The sequence below is a fragment of the Myotis brandtii genome, unplaced genomic scaffold (assembly GCF_000412655.1).
Source record: "Myotis brandtii unplaced genomic scaffold, ASM41265v1 scaffold18, whole genome shotgun sequence".
Classification (NCBI taxonomy): domain Eukaryota; kingdom Metazoa; phylum Chordata; class Mammalia; order Chiroptera; family Vespertilionidae; genus Myotis; species Myotis brandtii.
In genome coordinates this window covers 10,442,872-10,453,147 of record NW_005356674.1, presented here as the reverse complement: position 1 = coordinate 10,453,147, position 10,276 = coordinate 10,442,872, and positions in this window count along the sequence as shown.

The following is a 10,276-nucleotide window of genomic DNA, read 5'->3' as shown; positions in this document are numbered from 1 at the left end:
TAAAGATTTCAGGTGGCCTCACAGAACTCAATGTGAGCCCTAAGTTCTTCTACTGGAAGATCCACTATCCTATGAAGTGGTAAAATGGCAAATATAGGGAATAAAACTTAGAAACTGGCTTGGTGTCAATAAGATTTCTTAAGAACATAGTCTCTATAACAAAAAAACCTGATCCCAGCTCTTGATTCATTTATGCATTCATTCCCTCATTTATTCACTCATTTAAAACATGTTTATTAACTTCTGTGTTGTCTGTGGATATAATAATGAGCAAAATAAACAAGAAGCCTTATCCCAAAGTGCTTACAGTCTGATTAGGAGAGAGATATTAATCAAATAAGTAGCTAATATTTTTAAGTTATATCCTGTCAGAGAAAAATTCCAGTTTTCTGAGTGTAAACCAAAAAATGACATCTGAACTGGAAACTAAAGGTTAAATTGTCACATGTATCTCATTGAAATTTCCACTTTTATATTAAAGTTGTAGTAGAACCTAGTCTAGCCTCTGCAGACAGGTTGTAAAAAATAATGATTTCGTGGGCAAGAGAATAAGGAAGGATGACAGTGCTTAACCTTTTCACACATAAACTTTTAAAAGAGGGAATCCTAGCAGTTCCTATATCCCTTAAGAAGTGCCTTAGGCCCTCTAAAGGCATCAGTAAAGTGGGAAGACATGCAAACTGTAATGCTCAGAACATAATTTCATACAAAAACTGAAGGTCTTTCATCCCTAGAGAAAAAGCAGGAACTAATCAGAAAAATGAGTAAATACAATCAAGGGCAAATTGTTTTAGGGAAGTAAACATAGGGTGATTATTACACAGTTTAGAGTAGAAGGACTGAGACAAAAGCAGATCTGTGAGATGTCTTTCTTCTTCAAAATAATGTAAAATCTGACTGGGAAGGAATGGACACAGAAGAGGTGACACACCAAGAGACAAAGTTTGTCACATATTATCTCATTTGTGATCTGACACTGAAAGTCATGTTTAAACTTACTTGGGGATTTGGTCAGGGGTTAACGATAGTTGCTAAAGGCAAATGAACTCGTGGGATTGTTTTCAGATCTACCTGGGCTAATGCTCACATTTACTTGAGATTTAATGTCATCATCACCAATGTCTCCCCACCTCAACAGTCTTGAAGTGATATTTGATATCTAACATACTGTGTAATATTATTGTATGGTGACATTGAAACTTTAACACTAATCAAGATACAACACAACAGAAAGAATCAACCCCAGAAGGAATGCATATATTTTAAACATTTTTATTACATACTCCACTGATGTTAGGTTTTGCCAAGGTAGGGCAGAAATTGGCTAGCAAGAAAAATAGTCTATTTCCTTTCATTAATATACGAAAGACTATGGAGAAGATAATGGAAAAGAAAGTAACAGGAGAGAATTAAGAGTTGTTGAGCACCTATAATGTGGTAGACACTGTGCTGAAGTTTTATATGCAGCATCTCATATAATTAAAACACACATGATAATTTCTGTATTTTTCAGAAACTATTAGGAAACAGCACCAGAGATATTATGCAGCTTCCTTAAAAGTCACACATCTAATAAACGGTAGTCAAGAATTGAAAACGAGGAATACAAAAATTCATGCCTTTTCTTGGCCTTTCAAGAAGGCTAGAGAGAATATTTGGGAAAGATTCTAAGATTCTGGATTCTAAGACTTTAGGGAAGAGATCAGAATGAACTTTTGAAAGCACAAAACTGGAGGAAGGTCCGTGTAACTCAGGAAGTCAAGAGGGTGGTATCAAGTACAGGATGTTAGCACAAAAGTGGGTAGAACTGCAGCTATGAGCACTAGCCAGTGTGTAAGTCTTAGAATTTATTTTATATTCCCACAAGTCATCAAGAAGGAATGGCATAGAGAGCTGGGATGGGCCATTGAGACTGGATTCTATCCTTGGGTGGGTCTTTCACTTACATGTCACGTGACCCCTCTCAGATTGCCTTATTCATAGATGGAGCTAAATACCGTAATTATTAGGGGAGACTGAGATGGAAGCTGGTAACAATCAGCAGAAGATGGTTGGTAGAACCATCTGCAGGAGACTTGGAAAGCATGCTCGCCAATCAGTGTGGTCAGAAGGTTGTGGATTTTGAGATAACTACAGGAAGCAGAAACCTAATCAACTGTTTTGTAACCAGACAGTCTGGAGAAGGGCTGTGTGGAATGAAAGAACAAAAAAATCATGAGTGCTTTCCTATCCTGTACAAAGGAGATAACTTTATTTTTATTTTTTTAGCTTTTAGAGCTGTTCAACTCTGGACGAAAAAGCTTTGAAAACCAATGAAGTTCTTTTTACCTTATGTGATGCTCACCAAGCAACCCTATGACCTTGAAGTGTTTGAAGTTATTTGTTTGTTTTTTGGTAGTGACTTTTATACTGAGAAGGGATTTTAGGGCTTCTGCTCAATTTAAGGGATTATTGCCCCATTCTTTTTGTATTGATTATCTATTGATGCATAGCAAATTATCTCAGGTAGTGTGGGTCAAGATTCTGAGCATGGCTTAGCTGAGTTCTCTGCTGATTACAAGGCTGTAATCAAGTTATGATCAGACGCTGCAAGATTCAACTCCGTGGAACTGGGGCAGGATGCACTTCTAAGCGCACTCAGTACGAGTTGGCAAGATTCAGTTCTCTGTGGGCTGTTGGGTTGAAAGGCTCAGTTCCTAGCTGGGTGTTGGCTAGAGGTTGTCCTCAGTTCCTTGCTTTGTGGCACTTTCTGTCACTTTCCATCACAGTAAGAAGAACCCAGAGAGACAAAATGCTAGCAAGAGAGAGGTCACAGTCTTTTGTTACCTAATAATGGAAGTGATCACATGACTTTTGCTGTATTCTATTTATAAAAAGAAAGTCATCCAGTCCAGCTCACACTCAAGGGGAGAGGATCATACCAGGACATTAGCACTAGGAGTAGGGACCATTGAGAGTCATGTCAGAAGCTTCCTACCACACTTAGCTATCTACAAATGATAGCAAAGACAGGGGCCCATCCTGATTACTGCAAACTCATAGAGATGATTTCTTAGAAAAAAAAAATCAGGAGTCCTCTTTACTCTGTCCAATTTCCTCCCTGTAAATGAACCAAAGTAGCTTGTTTGTTTTTTAATAAATGAATCACAGCAAGTGAATCATCGCCTCTGATATTAGTGAGGGCAATAGAAATCCACCCCCCTGGAGGCTTGCTCTTAACTGTGTTCTCCAGCAGAGCCCTGTTTTTGAGCAGCTTACTTCCGAGCAGGACCAAGTGAATATGTAAGCCGAGGTCCCCTGACATACGGTTTTCAAAGTATATTTACACTCCATGTGGGTCAATAACCGTGACATTTGGCAGAGGTCTCTGAGCAGATGATGAAATATTTTATCTCACATTTAAACCAACTCTCTTGTGTTGATATTTCAACTTACCGTATGGGGATGAGCTAAGGGGAGGCGGGAGAGAGGGCATCAAGGAAGGGATGTGCGGAGGGGAAAGAAAGAAGGGCAGCTATAGCGTAGCAAATGTTTTAAGCTTTAAGCTTTATAAATAACAAGGGTTTGGTTCTAAAAAAGGCTCTAGCAGCAAACATAAGAATTTGGGGGTCTCAATAAAGAGTTCATGTTTAACTCAGGATAGTTCAAGTGGACAAGAGTCGCATGGTACCTGTTTTAATGAGAGACTGAGGAGAAAGGCGTCTGCCTGTCTTGAATGTTTGTATGTGAATGCCTTGCCATTTTGGTCTGGAGAAAGGAATAAAAACCCTTCGTGTATTTCTGTTCTTTTTACTACCAGCAGTATCCAAGCTATTGACTTGGGAAATTCAGAAATCCTGAGCCCTAAAAAAAGATACTATTTCCTTTGACCTCCATATTTTGTGGAAAATAAGGATGGTAACGCTAAGTACTTGGGTTAATTATTTGCTGGGTAATTGATACTCCTCACAAGGTTCTTCAAAGAGAGCTACATGGATGCTTAAGAAGATTGCATGGAATGTGCTCACTTGACATTCTGCCCATCCTGGGTTCCAGTTTGCAATACAGATAGTACATTATATTAAATCCTGTTTAATTCCCACCTTTGCTGCACAGTTGATGGGAGATCTGGAAGCACGGGAGTAGGTCTTTTTAGAGTGGCTAATTTAAATGTCATTTCAATTATTTGCTTTGAATGCCAAATGTGTCATGTGAAGCCTTATAATGACCAGCCTTTTATTAATTCCCATGCAAATAATGATCATTGTCTGGATAATAAGGCCTTCTAGTCACATTTTCACAGCAGCACGTGTGCCAGGCTCCGTCTTGACTGCTGTGGGGGAAATATAAATCTACTGAGACAGGCTGTCAAAAAAAAAAAAAAAAAAGAGGCTGTTTTGGGACACCTTACAACCTGAAATAGACACGCCCAAAACTGGATTCTGGGACCAATATGGATAGGTTTAAATCCTAGTTCAGCCATTTACTAGGAGTGTGACTTTGGATATATTATTTAACTTCTTTTATTCTGGGTTCCCTCAGCTATGAAATAAAGATAACAGCAGTAACTACCTTATAGGATTAGGACAAAGGAATTGATGCATCAGTGGTCATCTCTTGCCTTTTTGTTTCTGTCTTGTGAGTTGTGCTGTAATGGGAATGTATCCCTTTGATGGTGGTTGAAACTTCATGAGGAAGGAGGAGGAGGAGAAAAGGAGGAGGAGGAGGAGCAGGAGAAGAAGGAAGGAAGAGGAGGAGGAGAAGCAGGAGGAGGAGGAGGAGGAAGGAAGTGTATGCTCTGACCTACCAGCAGACCCTAAAACAGATTGTTTTTCTATTTTTAAGAACATTAATGGTAATTGAAAGGAAACAATGAATTAATATCCGGAAGCATATTGATGGGCCAGAAGATTAATTCATTTAGTGGAAAGGCTAATTAATTGGATGTGTGTGTGTGTGTGTGTGTGTGTGTGTGTGTGTGTGTGTGTGTGTGTGTGTGTGTGTGTGTGTTAAAGGCATCTCAAGGTGATATTGTAATTGACAGTCAGATCACTACTGAGGAGGCTGAGAGAGAAAAGTGTGCTGTGTCAGAGGAGTTAAACTTGGTGTTTGGGGTTGTACTTTGTCTCTGCACTAACCAGGGTGAGAGGAGATGTGGTTTCCTGAGGTCTTTGAGGGGAGGCAATCCAGATGCTCAGTGATAGCTTATTCACCTTGTACCCAGCCTACTCCTCATTCTCACCGCTGTCTGCCAACATTTTCAGTAAAAGAAATAAAGATATGCGAGAGCCCTTCTATTCCATGGGTTAAAATGTATGTATTGCACTTATTAATTGTAGAAAGACTTGGTTCCCATTAAAGGAATTTTAGGCAACAAAAGAAAATATCTTTGGATACAGGAGTCAATTCATAACATTCTTGCAAAAACTACAAATTCTGTTAAGAAGTCCATATGCTAAAGATTTTTTTAAAAGAAAAAAAGTAATAAGTAGTATCAGTGAAAAACACATTTTTATTATAAGCAGTAATTCTGATGATGTTTTTGAATAAAAATACTCATTTAAAATACTATCACTTTACAGTTTAAGAAGTAATTTTGACACATTCCATTTACTTCATATAGTTAACGATCTTATTACCTTGTGTCAGATTATTGCCTTTTCACTTGGAAATCCACCCTTCATTGCCCTGCTTCATTGCCATGGAGATACTGGACTGGAACTTGTAAATATTTCCCCTTTGCCAGTAGAGGGTGCTGGAGAGACACCGCAGACAAAAGGGTCTTCTGGTTTCCTTGGGCTGCCCTCTCAGTTGGCTTCTGCTATACACCTTGAGCAGTAATGTGTGTGTGTGCTGGACACTCAGTGATGCTCACCATCAGTTTGCCAGTTCTGGCGCCAGCTTTTGTCCACCTTCAGCCCAGCAGGGGGTTTTCTCTCTGCCCTGCCTGCATTTCCCTGCCTTCCAGCCTCAGTCCAGTGACTGGACATTTCTGCTCCAGGAATCCCACCAACTTCTCTGCTGTTCCTTGGGCTACATCTACACTTCTCCAACATAGTCTGGATCCTAGTTTTGGGAACACTTTCCAAATTTATTTCTTCTCTGGGGAGTCTCCCTCTACCACAGGGTATTCTTTAGCATTCTTTTTCATCTATTTTTAGAAGCTCATCCTCCATAAATAATAATTTGTTATATTAAGTATTTCCTGCTCAAAAAGTGTGGTTTCTGTCTTCTGATTGGACCTGATACATACCTCAGGTAGCAGATGCTTCAGGTGCCCTGCGCATATCTGCTATGCACACACTGATCCTCTCCATGCTCAGGCATCCTACTGCATGCACCTGTGACTCTATGCTAAGGCTTTGTCTTTGCTTTTGCATGAGGCAGGTCAGGCATAATGTGGAGTTAATAGCTCTGGGAGCGCATTCCTCAGTCATGGACAGATGAGAGTTGGAGAATGAATACGCCAACTTCTTTCTCCTCAGGTGGGACAACTCATGGTCATGTTCTAAAATGTTTCTGAGAGCTTTTTAGGGCCATTGAGCTCAAAATGCTCACAGTGATTATCTTCTCAGTAATACATCTCTTATGGGCTTTATTCCCCTCCTTGCCTTATTTCCTCATCCCCCTACCAGTGTTTCCTAAAATCATCCACCAAATAAATTATTTCATTAAAATATTTATCTCAGAATAGGCTTCTAGGGAACTCAAATTAGTACATCCCACCTCAGAGACAAGGGAATGAAGAGTCTGAGAATTTAATTGTTTCGCTCAAAGTCGAAAAGTCAAATTGTGGAGTTAAAAACTCACTTCATCTCAGCCCAAATCTCATTATTTATGTTTATTTCTGAAAATACCTCTATGAAGATAATTTTAACTACGTATTGGATAAATTCAGACCTTAGTCTAGTCTAATTATACAAACTCTACAATATAGGTGTCCCATATATAAAATAAGATAGATTTGTTTAAAAGTGAATCTCCATAAAGGTTTGTTATAGAATTTACATAGGCATCATTAGAATACAAAACCGTTCTGATAACAGAAAACGTTCTCTTCTCATCACTTGTGTATGATAGTTTGTCAGTAGGTACCACCTTCCCACAGTCATATTATAGGGTATTAGTTATTTTCTATGAATGTCATCAAAATGCCATAAAGTTGCTCCTATGGCTTATATATGCAGTTGTTTCCATGTTGAAATATAAAGCCCAGATTTTTTAAACATAAGAACAATATATGAACTGACACTAGGTTTTTCTTGGGACACATTATCTGTAGGCTTGGGGAGAAACTTCTCTCCTCAGTCATGGTACACTAATCCTATAATTTTGACTCACTGTTGTAACCAACACCATTCTTTTCCCAAGCCAGGCCTCATGAAACTGAGATGCACCAATGCTATCTTAGGAATAAAATTTCTCACAAGGATGTATCATTAGGCTAAACGGTAGAAATAGAAAAGATGGCAAAGGAGCCTATCCTAAATAGGAAGTGATGTGTTTATATATCAGTATGGTTTTAAAACATTGAGGACTATTCAAAATAGATGGACGAAGGTTGATGTTAATCATCTTATTAAACATCTAATAATAATTATATTACTACTAGAGGCCTGGTGCATAAATTCGTGCACCATTGGGGTCCCTCAGCCTGGCCTGTGCCCTCTTGCAATCCAGGACCCCTTGGGGAATGTCAGATAGCCAGTTTCGGCCTGATCCCCGCAGGCCCGATCCAGACAGGAGGGAGCCCGATCCTGTGTGTTGAGTGTCTGTCCCCTGGTGGTCACTGCACATCATAGTGACTGATTGACTGGTCATTCAGTCACTTAGGCTTTTATATATACAGATAATAAACTCCTTTCTCCTGAAGAGCTACTTCAACCCATGCTGGTTCCTTGCTGCCCAGACTAGGGCAGTTGTCTCAAACGTTATCAGGCGTAGGTATCACCACAGATTACTGAGGCCACCCCCAGAGGTTCTGATGTGTAGGTCTCGGCCCGGGTCTGAGAATTTGCATTTTGGGTGAGTTCCTGGTGATGCTGCTGCTGCTGGTCAGGGACCACATTTTGAGAATCGCTGTTCTAGAATTGCAGTGCTTTTTCAACCCTGGGTGCCCACTGGAGTCCCTGGGGGAGTTTTAAAACATTACTGATACTTGTGTCTCACTCAGATAAACTAAATCAGAATCTTTGAGGGCAAAGCCAGGAGTCTGGTTTTTAAAAGATGATTCTCAAGGTGGCCAGAGTTAAGACCAGTGTTTATCGCAGTGTTATTAAATAACACACACACACACACACACACACACACAAAACACCCCAAAACAGTCCTGGCTGGATTGGCTCTGTGGATAGAGTGTCAGCCTGTGGACTGAAGGGTCTGGAGTTTGATTCTGGTCAAGGCATATGCCTGGGTTGCAGGCTTGATCCCCAGTAGGGGGCATGCAGGAGGCAGCTGATTGCTGATTCTTTCTCATCATTGTTGTTTCTATCGCTCTCTCCCTTTCCCTTCCTCTCTGAAATCAAAATATATTAACAAAACAAATAAACCCCAAACAAACTATCACATGTACACGTGAGGATCTTGTTAAATGCAGACCGATTCAGTAGCTCTGGGATGGGTCCAAGATTCTGCATTTTCAGGAAGCTCCCACATGAAGCTGCTGCTGCTGTTCCATGGGCCACACTTTGAGAATCAAGAGTCAGAAAACAAGCATAGAGTCTCCTTTTTTCTCTGGATGGGGTTTTGCTGTAAATTAAACCAGAGACATATTAAGTGATTCAGGTCTAGGGCTCAAATATCTCGTGGGTGCCAGAAGCCAGAGATGACAATTTGATTTTGCTCTACGGGTTGCCTGATTAGAGCAGGAGGAGCAATCATGACTCATTTTGGGTTGTGGGTTACCATGACAACTTTCAGAAATATGCGTATCAACCTGGGGGCTCCTGGACATCACTGCCAATCATGGCAAGGGACCTGAAAGGCTCTCAGAGGCTTAGCCATGTGGCTGTCGCCACTCAGAGGGCTGTGTTCCCTGAGGGATGCAGCCCAGTTCAAGCCTCTTCCTCAGCAGCAGTTAACAAAGACCCCCATGCCGAGTTCAGAAATAACTCTTCCTGGGGACAAATAAACCGTAGTGAGCAATAAAGTACCAGCTGGAGCTCAGGGGCCTCAGTGATGGTAGAAAATTTACTACTAAAAGCAAGAATGCCAAATGGTGGGGTACTCTTTACCCCGGAGGGAATGCTTAATTGAGCATGGTCCCCTCAAGTTAGTGTACTGGATTCTTACGAAAATGAAAAGCACAGACACACTGTTAAGTCTCACTTCCTCCAGTTTTATTCTCGGTTGTACTCAATTATATCACATATGCATGTTTTATTTTTATCAAGCCAACTGTAAAAAAAAAACCCCACGAAAACCTCAAATAGCGCTTTAGACCCAGTATTAAATTCCATCCCATTCCCAGCTTCTCATCTCCACAGGGGAGAAACCTCAGCCAGGAGGAAAGAGTCTGAGAAGGCGTAGTGTTGCCCACCCAGCTGTCTTTTTTTTTCTTTTCTAGAATGTACAGCTTATTTAATTTCCTGGAACAAGAGGTACGATGTGCTGGTCTCTGCCTCCCTGGCTGTCTGCAGGGATCTGTTAAATGACACAACCCAAGGACACAGATTCTTTGAGGACACACTGCAGGGAGTGACATTTCAGCTGCTTCCTCTGGTGGGACCTATTCTCTGGATGGGAGGGATCCCAAGGGGAAGCTTTGTGGGCATTCCTGTGAAGTAGCAGGCGGGCAAGAGGGCAAAGCCACTCCCCACAGGGCAAGTTCTGAGGCTGTTGGCTGACTAGCTCAGGTCTGTGGCTTGTGATGGTGGGTGTGTCATTTCTGAAGTAATAGCAAATTATGCAGATTGTCCAGGATGCCGTCACAGTAACAGTGATGACCAAACAGCAGGCTGAGTGGGGCGACCAGGCCGGCAGGGGGGCAGTTAGGGTGACCAGGCTGGCACGGGAGGGCAGTAGGGGGTGACCAGGACTGTGGGGAGGGCAGTTGGGGGCAACCAGGTGATGGTGGGTGTGTCATTTCTGAAGTAATAGCAAATTATGCAGATTGTCCAGGATGCCGTCACAGTAACAGTGATGACCAAACAGCAGGCTGAGTGGGGCGACCAGGCCGGCAGGGGGGCAGTTAGGGTGACCAGGCTGGCACGGGAGGGCAGTAGGGGGTGACCAGGACTGTGGGGAGGGCAGTTGGGGGCAACCAGGTCATCAGGGGGGGCATTTAGGGGTGACTAGG